At 36.5% G+C, this 13132-nt stretch overlaps 1 protein-coding gene across 4 annotated transcripts in view; it reads left to right on the top strand.

Moving 5' to 3' along the window:
* PIGN (phosphatidylinositol glycan anchor biosynthesis class N) overlaps positions 1-13132 on the top strand; it is a 102529-nt gene that overhangs the window by 1871 nt on the left and 87526 nt on the right. For all 4 annotated transcript variants that reach the window (XR_005528166.1, XM_039230526.1, XM_039230525.1 and 1 more), the window contains one exon: positions 279-419. The gene's annotated coding sequence lies outside the window, so the exon portion shown is untranslated. The remainder of the gene's footprint in view (positions 1-278; positions 420-13132) is intronic.

Raw genomic sequence — 13132 nt, forward strand, 5'->3', positions numbered from 1 at the left:
CTAACACCTTAAAAATGTTACTTAACTTCTCTCAGTCTCACTTAACATCTATCTGTCAAGGGGATAATCAAAGTACACAATTAGGAATGTGCTTGTCACAGTGCTTGGTACCTAGTACCATAAATGTTGTTATTATAGTCAGTTATCAATTATTGCAATATTAGTATATATTGCTGGAAAAAGCAATTAGGTCAGTAGGGTACAAAGGGAATATCTTCAATTTAGGATCTGCTTTCTAAAATGTAAGCTGAAAATAGATTTAAAATATGTTTTCTCAGAGAGCTGTAAGAAGTTGGACGTAGAATTGCTTCCAAGATTGGCTTCCTATATAAATCTGTAGTTTCCTCATTCTCCTTCACATCCTGTAATCATGGACTTGTTCATATGACCTTATAACGCATCAACTGGCCATCTTATCAGTAAGTACTTCTCTTTTCCGCAATACACAGAGGTTTAATTATCAATAAAATATTTAAGAAGGGGCACATACCAGAATAGTAATAGTTGCTGATCTCTCCTTACAATAGTTTATGATGAATGTGGTTGGGAAATTTCTACTTAGCAAAATTTGCATTAGTGTAGGTCTCTATGGCTAAAGATAAATATTAAGTAATAGTGTTATTTAATGTACATATACTAGGCAATAATAAAATTGGTGGTATGTAAAGGATGATATTTTGGAATCACTGCCATTTTTTGTATAGTAAGTGACTTAAGCATAAAAGTTTGGTGTTTTGTTTTGTTTTTTTAAAGTATCCTTAATCTTCGCAGTTCATGTGTTCTGGAGGAATAAAAAGAGAAGCAAGGTGGCCTCTAGTGGCTAGAGTACATATTACATGTACATTTGAAATGAAAATCCTAAATAATTTATTCAGCAAACATTTGAGTCCTTACTGAGCACTTGAAGCTGTAATGAGTGCTGGAGAAGCCCTGTCTTGCTGTCAGGGAATTAGGGTTAAGTGATAGAGACAGACATTAATCCAATTTATAAAAATCATAGCTATGGACTAACAAACTGAAGTAGTGGTTTTGGGTTTTGGTTTGGACTGCATAGTCCCTGAGGAAGTAATACTTAAAAATGCGAGATGTCATGAGACGATGGAGTGAGAGAGGACGGAGGGTGGGTTGGAAGTGCAATTATGCAGAGGTCTGTAACAATAGGAAGCACAGGCTACTTAAAGAGACCAATGTGGCGAGATGCCATAGAGCAAGGGGGGTAGTGCCATGAGGCAAGGCTAGAAAGGGGGGCAGAGGCCAGTCCGTATAACACCTTGTTCATCATATTGAGTGTTGATTCGGATGGGAGAGAGAGGCACTGAAGGGTTCTACACGAGGGGAAGAGATGTTCAGATTTGCATTTTGAAAAAAGCAAAATCAAAAAGTAATACGTGGCTATGCAGCCGGGAAAAGATTATGAAGAATGACTGCTAGTTCTTTTCTCTACCTGAGTGGAAGGTGGTACCATCCCTGAGACTAACCACTAAGGAGTTAGGATAGGAGGGTTACTACCTAAACCAGGTTCACGGGGGATTTCATGAGTTTGGTTTTAACCATATTCAGTTTGTGTCTCCAGTGGATGTGTTAAGGTTGGAGTGACATATAAGGATTTGGAACTGTTTGTAAGACTTGCATGAAGTCGCTAGCTGAAGCCAAGGGTGGATCAAAAAGGTCTACACTGGTGGAGGGGTGCCTGGATGGCTCAGTTGGTGGAACATTAGACTCTTGATCTCAGTGTTGTGAGTTTGAGCCCAATGTTGGGTGTGAAGATTACTTAAGAATAAAATTTTAAAAATAATAGACAGGAAGTGTAAAAGTAAGAATAGAAGAAAGCCTAAGAGCAAGTTTTGAGTAACTCTAAAACTCAGTGACCAGATAGAGACCATTCTACTTTGAACAGAGAGGTAGAAGGAAAGCTGTAGCGATGTCCGCAAGCCAAGAATGATAGCTATTTAAGAAAGTGGTCATGGTTAACAAAGACATATTGAGTGGAAGATGGAAGACTGAAAGCCACTGGATTTTGAAATATTGACTACAGTACATTAGTGAAAGTTTTCTCTCTGATGTAATGGAAACAAAGGCTCAATTTAAGTTGTTTGAAATTTAGGTAATCAAGGAAAAAGATATTATTTTCAAAAAATTTGGCTGTGTTGAGAAAAGGACAGCCAATCCCTTTAAAATTTTTCTTTATCAATTTTTATATTTGTGAGGTATATCCTTGGCATAGGCGTGGCTTTACTTGTCTTCAGTGCTGTATAGTATTTCATTGTGAACAAAAACTGTGTCTGTTTCTGTTAGATAGTTTTCCAATTTTTATTACAAATAGCAAAAGACAAGAATTGAATTTAAAGTTTGTTGCCTGTATTTGTATCTGAAGTGGAATTTATCTTAGTACATTCTAAAGTGGTAGCTATACTAGTGCTTCTGTCCATTGGTTAAAAACATAAAATTAGAGCTCTATCTTACACCATACACAAATACATTCTAGGTAATGACAGGTGAAAAAAAATTTTAAACTACTTTTATGTGACATAAGAGAGGTTTTCTTATAGAAAACAGAAAAAATTTAGTCCAGAAAGGATAAATTCAGTGAATTATATTGTATTAAAGTTCCAAAACTTCTCTTTAACAAAAAGCACCACAAATTTATATGTAAGTATATATATATTTAAATCTATACCTAGAGACACATACACATATACCTGCATGTAATCTAACGTACACGTCAAAGAAAAAAGGACAGCAACTGTAATCCTATTTGATCACAAGATAGAGACACACAGTTGAAAAGATAGGAAACTCAATTGGCCAGTAAAAACATGAAAAGATGTTCACACTCATTAGTAATCAGACAAATAGATGCTCAAACCACAGGATGCCATTTCATCCTGTTTAGATTGACATAAGGTAAATATGATGGTGCTAGTCAATTGTAGGAATTTAGAGAAAATAGGAACCTCATATCCTGTTGGTATGCATCTAAATTGTCACTGACACTTCTCTACTATCTGGTAAAGTTGAGAATATAGTCTATTCCAGCAATTCCACTTAATAGAGGTGTTTTTCAAACTTATGTATACATAAAATAGTTTGAAATAACATTTTTCACTACAATGTGCCATATTCGTATACATACATATGCATAGGGAAAAATTAAAAATACTTTTTCAAAACAATCCTTTACTTTATAACTTCCGAAGTACCTTATTGTGATGTATTCTCTTTCCTATCTCCTTCTATTTCTTTTTTTTTTTTTTTAAAGAAAAAGTTATTGGAATCCGCCAAATTAATTTTGTCATGGATCATCATTCTGTTTGTCTTTCTAAAAATCTCCCAATTTTACCAGGACAGATATGCAAAATTGTAGAATTCTTTGTAGTAACGACAACCAGGGACATTGTCTGTTGGGATAATTTTCAAATAAGCTATGGTATAGTTAGGATACATATGTGTCTAAATCTTTAAAATAATTTATTAATTTTTTTGATAGTGATGGCTAGAATAGGCTCATAAAAGGAATAATGGATTTGCATATATACTGGTAAAAATTTATTTGTAAGTAGAGGGGGGAAGTATGAATGGAAATATTGGTGATTATAATGTTAATCGAATCTTGTAGAATGACAGCTTTTCATCATGTAATTGAGTGAGCCTAAAATGTGCATCCTCTGCGTAGAAGAGTTTCAGATAATTTATTTAATTTTTTAATTTCTTAAATTTTTTCATGAAAAAATTTTTTTTAATGTTTTATTTATTTTTGAGACAGAGAGAGAGACAACATGAGCAGGGGAGGGTCAGAGAGAGAGGGAGACACAGAATTAGAAGCAGGCTCCAGGCTCTGAGCTAGCTATCAGCACAGAGCCGGATGCAGGGCTCGAACCCATGAACCGTGAGATCATGACAGGAACCAAAGTTGGACACTTAACCGACTGAGCCACCCAGGCGCCCCGAATTTCAGATAATTTATGTAGGTACTTGAGTATAACTCAACATAACTTCTTACCTGTTAAGTATTGGTTGCACATAGTGGCTACTGCCAAAGAGTATTATATGAAAGAGGAGGGAGAATCATTAACGTTATAGTGGAGAAACCTGACAAACACTCCCTCAGCCAGATGATCAAGTTTAATATCGATTGTGATAAGCCATGTTGATGGTAGGCGCTCTTGATATGTGATAAAAGCGGCATTTTACATATGTGGTTTTCCTCCTCCAAATCCATAACCCCATTCTAATCATGAGAAAAACATCAGACAAATTTCAATAGAGGAGTCTTCTACAATATATCTGACTTGTACTCTTTAGAACTTGCAAGTCATTCAAACAAGCAGACTCTGACAAATCGTCACAGTGGAGAAAAGCCTAAGGAGACATGACAGGTAACTGTACTGTGATATCCTGGAACAGATAAAGGACATTAGATATGAAGGAAAACATTTGAATTCTTCTCAGGTGTTTAGCTGAGCATGAATCATCTGAGTCACTAGCAACCTCTGTTGGTCTACTGGCCATGAGGAAATCTGATAATTAGTTGTTACATGTCATGTGTAAAGTCACATATAGTTTTCACTTGGAAGTGACATACATCATGATGAAAAAAATATATGCCCCAAAATAATAAGTATAAAGAAGCAAATGAACTAGTGTTAATTATATACCTTAGTAGTTTACCTGATAATCTTCTCTTGTGTGCAGGTCTCAACTACTTTCTTACAGTTTTGACTGGCAGTATTTACTCTTCACATGGCAGGTTTCTATAGTTTTAGTATCTATCATAAGTAGTTAAGAACACAATCTCTAGATGACATCCCAGAAAATGGCATGTATGGCCCTTAAAAGAGCAGTTCCCCTACTGAAACAGACAAGCTGTCCAAGAGTGAATTAGCTTTTTTGGAACTCTAAACTCTGACCCAATATTTATAGTAACTCGCAGACTGCTTATTGAAGAAAAGGGCAGTTGGGTTTTGGTAAGAGAACGCAGCGGCATTTTTACCCACTGGATTACCATCTGCATTCACTGATGTGGCAGGGGCAGCAGCTGTGGGGACTGTGGCCTGCATTCCTGGTGTGAGTTACTGGTATTTACCTTGGACTTTGTTCTTACAACACTATGATCTGGTGGTATCAAAATACTCTGGCCTGGTGGTTTCCTGAGAGACCAATGCAGAAGCTGACTTTTGTCTTATACTCCCCCTTCCCTCACATACACACGTACACCAAATGCAGGGAATGCGTGCTCAGAAAAGACCTAACAGGTCCCTTGGCTTCTGCAGCTGGTGGATCTGTGAGCTCCATGCAAGGAAAAGATGGTCAGGCTTAGCAAAACAAGCAGATGACTGAAACCATCAAAATTCAACATAAGTAAGCCCTAGTGAAGGGGGAGAATCTGATTTCCAGGATTACCACACTGTAATATTAAAAATGCAAGTTTTCAATAAAAAATTTCAAGGCACACAATGGATTCAGGAGGATAGGCTCATTCAAAGGAAGAAAAATCAACAGAAATGATTCCTGAGGAAGCCTAGACTTTGGACTTAATGCATGAAGACTTTAGTCAACTGTCTTAAATATGCTTACAATGTCCAGGGAAACCGTGGACAAAAAACTAAAGGAAATCAGAAAAGTGATGCATGAACAATGAGAGCATCAGTAAAGAGATAGGAATTATAAAAAGGAACCAAATGGAACTGCTGAAGCTGAAAAGTACAATAATTGGAATGAAACATTCACTAGACGAATTCAACCGAAATTTGGAGAGGCAGAAGGAAGACCGTGGAAATGGGGGCAACTAAAGTTATCTGGTTGGAGAAGCTGAAAGAAGAGTGAACTGAAGAAAAGCCTGGGACAACTTCAAAACACCATCTTTAAATAATAAGCTTTTCAGTATGGTTGACGCTGATGTGAACATTAAATCACTTAAAGCTGGTGAGCTTAGTAAATAACCTTTATTTACAAGAACAAAGGTTACATGAAATCAGAGCTCTCCATAAAATTTGTGGCAGTTACAAACAGCTGTGACTGTAGCCAGTATTATCTTTTGAGTACCGGCTTAGACCCCAAAGTAATTTTTTTTTTTTTTACTTTCTGAAATATTTTTAGATTCATAGAAAAGTTACAAAATACTACAGAGAGTGATTGTGATTCTTCAGCCTCCATTCTATGACAGCTGCTCAGTCTTTCCTTTGCATTTCGTGACCATGATACTTTTGAAAAGCACTGGTCCGTTATTTTGCGGACTGTTGCTCAATTTGAGTCTGTCTGATATACTCCCATGGATAGATGGAGGTTAGCATTTTTGGAAAGAATACCACATCCTTTTGCCAAGAATACTGTGTTGCACCTTTCTTAGTGTACCATATTAGGTTTACATGATGCTAAAGTGTATAATTACTGGCTAGGTTAACCTTGGCCTCTTGGTAGGGTGGTATCTGAGGGGTTTCTCCATTGTAAGTCAGTGTTTTTCCCTTTGTATTAATATATATTTGGGAGAGATTTTTTTGAGACTGCAAATATCCTGTTTTGCTTCGAACTTTCACCTACTAGGTTTAGCATTTATCAATGGATCTTGGTGGCAATAACTATTACTGTGATGTTTACCTAGTTGTAATTTTATATTTCCCTCAATCCTTCTACATTTATTAACTAGAATTTTCTGTGGAAAAAGGTGTGAGATTCTAAACTCATTAATATTGAATTCTGGTGGAGATACAGATCATAATCAAGTTATTACCTGATTAACAGGTAACTATGATGTTAGAGAAAAAAGTATCAGCTATACTCTCATTTGATTTTCCTTCCTGGAATTCTTTTTTTTTTTAATTTTTAATTTTTTACTTTATTATTTTTCTTATTTTAGTGGAGGGAGCACCTGAGGTGGGGGGAGAGAGAATCTTAAGCAGGCTTCATGCTCAGCACGGAGCCTGATGCAGGGCTTGACCCCTTTATCCTGAGATCATGACCTGAGCTGAAATCAAGAGTTGAACGCTCAACGGACTGAGCCACCCAGGAGCCTTCCTTCCTGGAATTCTTTTAAATATTCTTATTTGACCTTATTTTGCTTATATTGAAATAAATTATTTAACTATAAAGACCACTTGAAAATGGGTTAGGAAGTACATGAGTTTGGGGTTAAGACCTGTGTATAAAATTCCAGAAGACCAATCAGAATAAAATATAATCACCAGTGAAATTTAGTATGATTTGTAGAGTAAAATGTATAAGATAATTATTTTGGGGAAGAGAAATATTTATATCATGTAGTTTAGTGGGGAAACCCATTTAAAGGTTTTTGAAGTGGTCCAGTTGAGGAAATGATGGTGGTGGTTGTGAACGTGGAAAAGTAAAAAACACAAGCTCTTTCGAAAATAGAACCCAACTGGACACTGAGGAATATTAAATAAAAATACAGTGTGTATGTCATTAATGTTTGGTGATAATGAATAGTCCAAGTCTGTAATCAAGGAGTTATGAAATTGACTTGACTGGAACAGGAAAATACAGTATGCCTTTTTCTTTTCTATTACTTTCAAAATAACGTAAACTCACCTATTTAGAGTTCCATTTAGAAAATAAAAATAAAAGTTGAGTTGCTTTAATCAACAATCTTGTTGTTTAGAGTATTCCTAGTACATTTGTACGGTGCCATGTCTTATTTACTTCCCACTAGACTCCTGACATAGAATAAAGCTGATGGTGTCTTTTTTTAGGGGCAAGGAGACTGAGACAAGGAGTGACTTGACTGGGATCCTGCTGTTCTTCTATAACCACGTGATTTTTATTTTGCCTGTTACAGCTCTAGGAAGGTCAGAGTTCTCAAATAAAATTTTTGGTTCACTACTTAAATAGTGAATTTTGGGTAGTGGAAAATTTATATGATCCTATAATACATAGACTTTGATACTCAGAAAAGCTGTGTAATAGCAATGGGGAAAAAAGAACCTAAGTTAGAGAGTTATTTGTAAATGCAAATGAAAGTGAGAAGTGATCTAGGTGTTTGTTTATTTGTAACCATCATGAAGAGAGTACTAACATTTCCATGATAAAAAAGAGATATTTAAATCAGTGTGAGCTTCTGTATATCCAACTATACCCTGTATACAACTTCTCTTGTTACCAGTTTAGCTTTGAATGAGTTTAAGATCTAACTGGAATGAATTAAGTGCTTGAAAATGGGCTTACTTTAAACAGCTAAATCTGATACTTGATAGACTGTGTCCTGTACTGGAGAATAGAAAAAAGGATAATTGAATAAAATGTTATGAGTAATTTTAGAACAATATATGTAACAGTTTGTATGAAATAGACAAATTTCTTTTTTAAAAATTTTTAGCATTTATTTTTGAAAGACAGAGACAGTGCCAGTAGGGGAGGGGCAGAGAGAGAGGGAGACAGAATCCAAAGCAGGCTCTAGGCTCTGAGCTGTCAGCACAGAGCTCAATGTGGGGCTCGAACTCACAGACTGAGATCACGACCTGAACTGAAGTCGGAAGCTCAACCAACCTAGCCACTGAGGTGCCCCTGAAACGGACAAATTTCTTAAATGATACAACTACCAAAACTCACTCAACAATTAGTGAATAACCTGAATATCCCTATATATATGAAGAAATTGCATTTATAGTTGAAAACCTTCCCACAAAGAAAACTTCAAGCCATTGGTTTCACTGGCATACTGTTACACAAAGGAAGAAATAATACAAATTCTACACATATTCTTCCAAAAAAATAGAAGAAGTAGCAATACTTCCCAATTCATTGGTACCAAAACCAGAGAAAGACATCACAAGAAAATAAAATTATAGTCTAATATCTTTCACAAACCTTGCTTTAAAATGCTGAACAATATTTTAGCAAATGAAGTCCAACAGTCTATAGAAAAGATATTTCTTAATGACCAAGTGGGAATGCAAGCTTGGTTTAACATTTGTAATCCAATCAGTATAATTCACCACATTAAGAGACTGAAGTAGAAAAACCAAACGTTCATGATCATCTGAATAGGTCCAACAAAAAGCATGTGACAACATCTACCATCCATTCATGATTTTAAACTCAGCATATTAGGAATGAAAGTTAATTTCTTTAACTTAATAAAGGGAATTCACAAAACCTAGAAAACTGGCAACTTTCACCCTAAGTTTGGAAACAAGGCAAGGATTTCTCTTGTTACCACTTCTATTCAACATCATACTGGAGGTTCTAGACAGTACAGTAAACATTAGACAATAATGAAAGACATTTATATTGACAAAGAAGAAGTCCTTTATTCTTAGATGACGTAATTATCTCTAGAATATGGGAAGGTATCTATGTAAAAGCTACTTGTTTATCAGTGTTGCAGGATACAAGGTGAATGTATAAAAATCAGTGCTTGAACTAATGAGGAGAGATTGAAGTAAAAAAATACCACTTACAATAATATCAAAAAATACAGAGTACGTAGGGGTGAATTACATAGTCATGTGGAAAGTTTTGAGGGTTATGGGTATGTTCATTATCTTGACTGTGTTTATTGTACATTTAAAATCTGTACAACCTATTATAGACCAGTTATGCCTCAGTACAGCTATAAAAATGCTGTAAAGAACATTCTTGGGGCACTTCAGAAACTGGAATGCAGATGGTGGATGATATAAAATACTGATGTTGAATTTACTGAAGTTGACGACTGCTGAAAGAGTGTATCACTGTTCTCAGGAAATAAACACTGAAGTATTTAGAGGTTAAGGGCCAGAGAGCATGTAACTTAGCCTCAGATGTTTCCAAAACAATACTATGTAATTTTCTGCACATGCATACACACATGGGTGTGCGTTTACAAACACCGGGGGTAAGATAGATGAGGCAGAGACAGGAGAGGCCAGACAGAGAATGATAAAGGCAACGGGGAAAATGTTAACATTAGATGTGTATGGCTAAGGGGTATACTGGCTTTTGTACCATTATTCTTCTATTTTCTCAGTTTGAAGTTACTTTCAAATAAAAAAGATGAACAATTTGTATTAAAAGAAGTGCTGTCATTTACAAAAATTCCTTATGGAGGTCACAAAATAAGTAACTAAAAGAAAAATTAATTGAACTTAACCAAAATTGGAAAGTACTGCTTTTTGAAAAATATTTAAAAATGAAAAGGGAGGGGCACCTGGGTGGCTCAGTAGGTTAAGTTTCTGAGTCTTGATTTTGGCTCAGGTCATGGTCTTAGAGTTTGTGGGTTCAAGCCCTGTATCCACCTCTGTGCAGAGCCTGCTTGGGATATTCTCTCTGTGTCTGTCTCTCTCAAAATAAAGAAATAAACTTTTTAAAAAAATGAAAAGAGGGGAAAAGAGTATTAAGAAAATGCCTGGTAAACACATGAGAAGTTCCTGAATGTCACTGGTCATCAGGGAAATGTAAATTAAAACTACAGTAGGTTACAAGTACACTCCCACTTAGAGAAAAGGTGAAATTAAACAGGATAAAATACCAAATATGTTGGCAAATATATGGAGCAACTGGGTCTATCAGACATTTGTGGCCTGGGAGCTAGAATGAAAATAAGCTAATTACAGGACAGAAACAGCATGACCCTTACATGAGATAACCTAAGAGAGTCAGACTAAAGGAAGTGGAGAGTAGAATGATGGTCCCCAGGGACTGAGTGGGGGCAGGAGAAATGGGAGTTATTGTTCAGTAGCTAGAAAATCTCAGTTTTGCAAGATGAATACATTCTAGACATCTGTACAATATTGTTCCTATAGTTAACAATACTGTATTGTACACTTAAAAATTTAAGAGTATAGATCTCACGTTAAGTGTTCTTACTAGAATGAAAAAAAATACCCGTATAGATAAGGAAAGTAGCAACAGAGCAGTGAAGCCAAACTTGATGCTTTGGTATGAAACAGAGTTTGGGATTTGGTTTTCTAAGAGATTTACATCTACTCAATTAGATTTTAAACTCAACAAGGAAGGCAAACAAGTTTTTCTCACATGATGAGTCCAATTTCATGTACATCAGGAACAATATTGGCTAATATTTAATTAGCTAATACTTAATGAGTGCTGACGGTGGTAGACACACTTCTGCATATTTTACACATATTAACTCAGTTCTAATAGTGCCCCAGCAGGAAGTTACTCTTGTTATCCCCATTTAACTGATGAGGAAACTGAGGCACAAAGTAGTTAAGTAAACTTGCTTTAAGTCACACAGCCAGTGAGTAGAGAAGACAGGATTTGAATCCCCACAGTGGTATGCTTCTGTACACAGTCTATATTGTAATGCCATCCTGCCCCTCAAAGAAAGATACTGAGATCAGTTCTGGACACGCTGGTTATCTGAATAAGAGTTAGAAAAAGCTTAGGCTCGCCAGTGATGTGACCCAGGATTCCAATCTCAGCTCTTCCCCTTACTATCTTTGGAGGATCACTTAGGCCCTGTGAGACTCAATTTCCTGCTATGAAAGTGGGGACTCTAATACTCAATAAACACAGCAGATTCTGAGGATTAGCGGAGATAGTGTAAAGTGCCCAAGTGCAGGGTCTGATGCAGAGTACAGTCACTAGTAAGTGGCTGGTGCTCTAACTGAATACTCTTACTAGGGAGATATATTATGCACAGTATATCGAAGAATGTAAAACACATTACACTTATGATAAAAATTAGGTTAAATTCTTAAATGGCATTTATAGCAAAATTATAGATTGTCAATAAAGTTTTAAAATACTTTCTGAAAAGACAGTGTATAACAGGTGTGTAAAGCAACTTGGAGGAAGTTCGTCAGCTCTTTATGTAAATTTAAACATCTGCTTGCCATTTAACCCAGCAATTCTCATTCTGCATCTTTACTCAAGAGAAATGAAAGCATGTGTACATAAAGTCTTGTGCATGTACTGTTCTAAGAAACTTTATTTATAATAGCCAGAAACTGGAAACAATTCACATATCCTTCAAGAGGTTAATAAACAATTTGTAGTATATCCATACAGTAGAAGTCTTCTTAATATTAAAAAGGAACAAACAACTAAATCACGTGCATGAATCTCAAAAACATTATGCTAAATGAAAATAGATGTAATAAACTGTATATTGCATGATTCCATTTCACTAATGATGTAGGTAGAACATTCAACATTAGTATTTTTTATTAAAATTTTTTTTAATGTTTATTTTAGAGAGAGAGAGACAGACAGAGCATGAGCAGGAGAGGAGCAGAGAGGGAGGGAGACACAGAACCTGAAACAGGCTCCAGGCTCTGAGCTGTCAGCACAGAGCCCAATGTGGGGTTTGAACTCTGTGGGGTTTGAACTCACAAACCATGAGATCATGACCTGAGCCGAAGTCGGATGCTTAACCTATTTAGCCACCCAGCTGCCCCAGAATGTATGGTTATTTAAATCAAGGAAAATAAAGGAGGAGTCTACTTCTGGTGGTCAGAGAAACCTTGAGGAGGTGCCATCTGAGAAGATGCGAGAGCATTGAGAGGCAGGCTGCCATGGGATGAGTCAACTGAAGAGCCCAAGATAGATTATGTAGACTTGAGAGGTTTCTCAGGTGCAAGACCTTCGAGGCCCAAAGCAGGAAGGTTCCATGCTAACCAGGAGGAGGCCGTCTCCTCCACTTGTGCTCTTCGTTCCATCTTTTCTTGCTTTCACAAGGGCTGGCAGCTCCTGTAGTTACCCCAACTCTCTGCCGCGGCATCGGTCTCTTTCTGCATTCAGACTCGTTCCTCAGCACCCAAAATTATTTCTAGCAGAAGAAAACGGTCTAGTGGCCCTACATCGATTTTCATCTTTCTTCTTCAGAGTTAACACTCTCCCAAAAAGCTGTACTCATTCCACTGTCTTTCCCTTCCTTACCGCCTGCTCACTTTTCAGACAAGCACTTTCACAGGGCTTAGCCCTCACTACTCTGTTCAAATTCCTCAGTGACGTGAACAAGCACCTCCAGCCACCAAATGACTCTGCCGCCGTGCTCTTACTCCAGTCTTTATCTGACACAGTCGACCAAACCTTCCTTTCTTGAAACACTTATTAATTACAATGTCTCTATTTGAAATCTTGTCATTTAGAGTATTGTTCTCAATGTCTCCTTTTCAATTCATCAAATTTAGTTTGTCATACTGTGTCTGTTTGAAACGATAGCTTTTTCTTTAGG

This window comes from Hyaena hyaena, unplaced genomic scaffold (assembly GCF_003009895.1).
Source record: "Hyaena hyaena isolate Hyena2069 unplaced genomic scaffold, ASM300989v1 scaffold_47, whole genome shotgun sequence".
In the NCBI taxonomy this organism is placed as follows: Eukaryota; Metazoa; Chordata; class Mammalia; order Carnivora; family Hyaenidae; genus Hyaena; species Hyaena hyaena.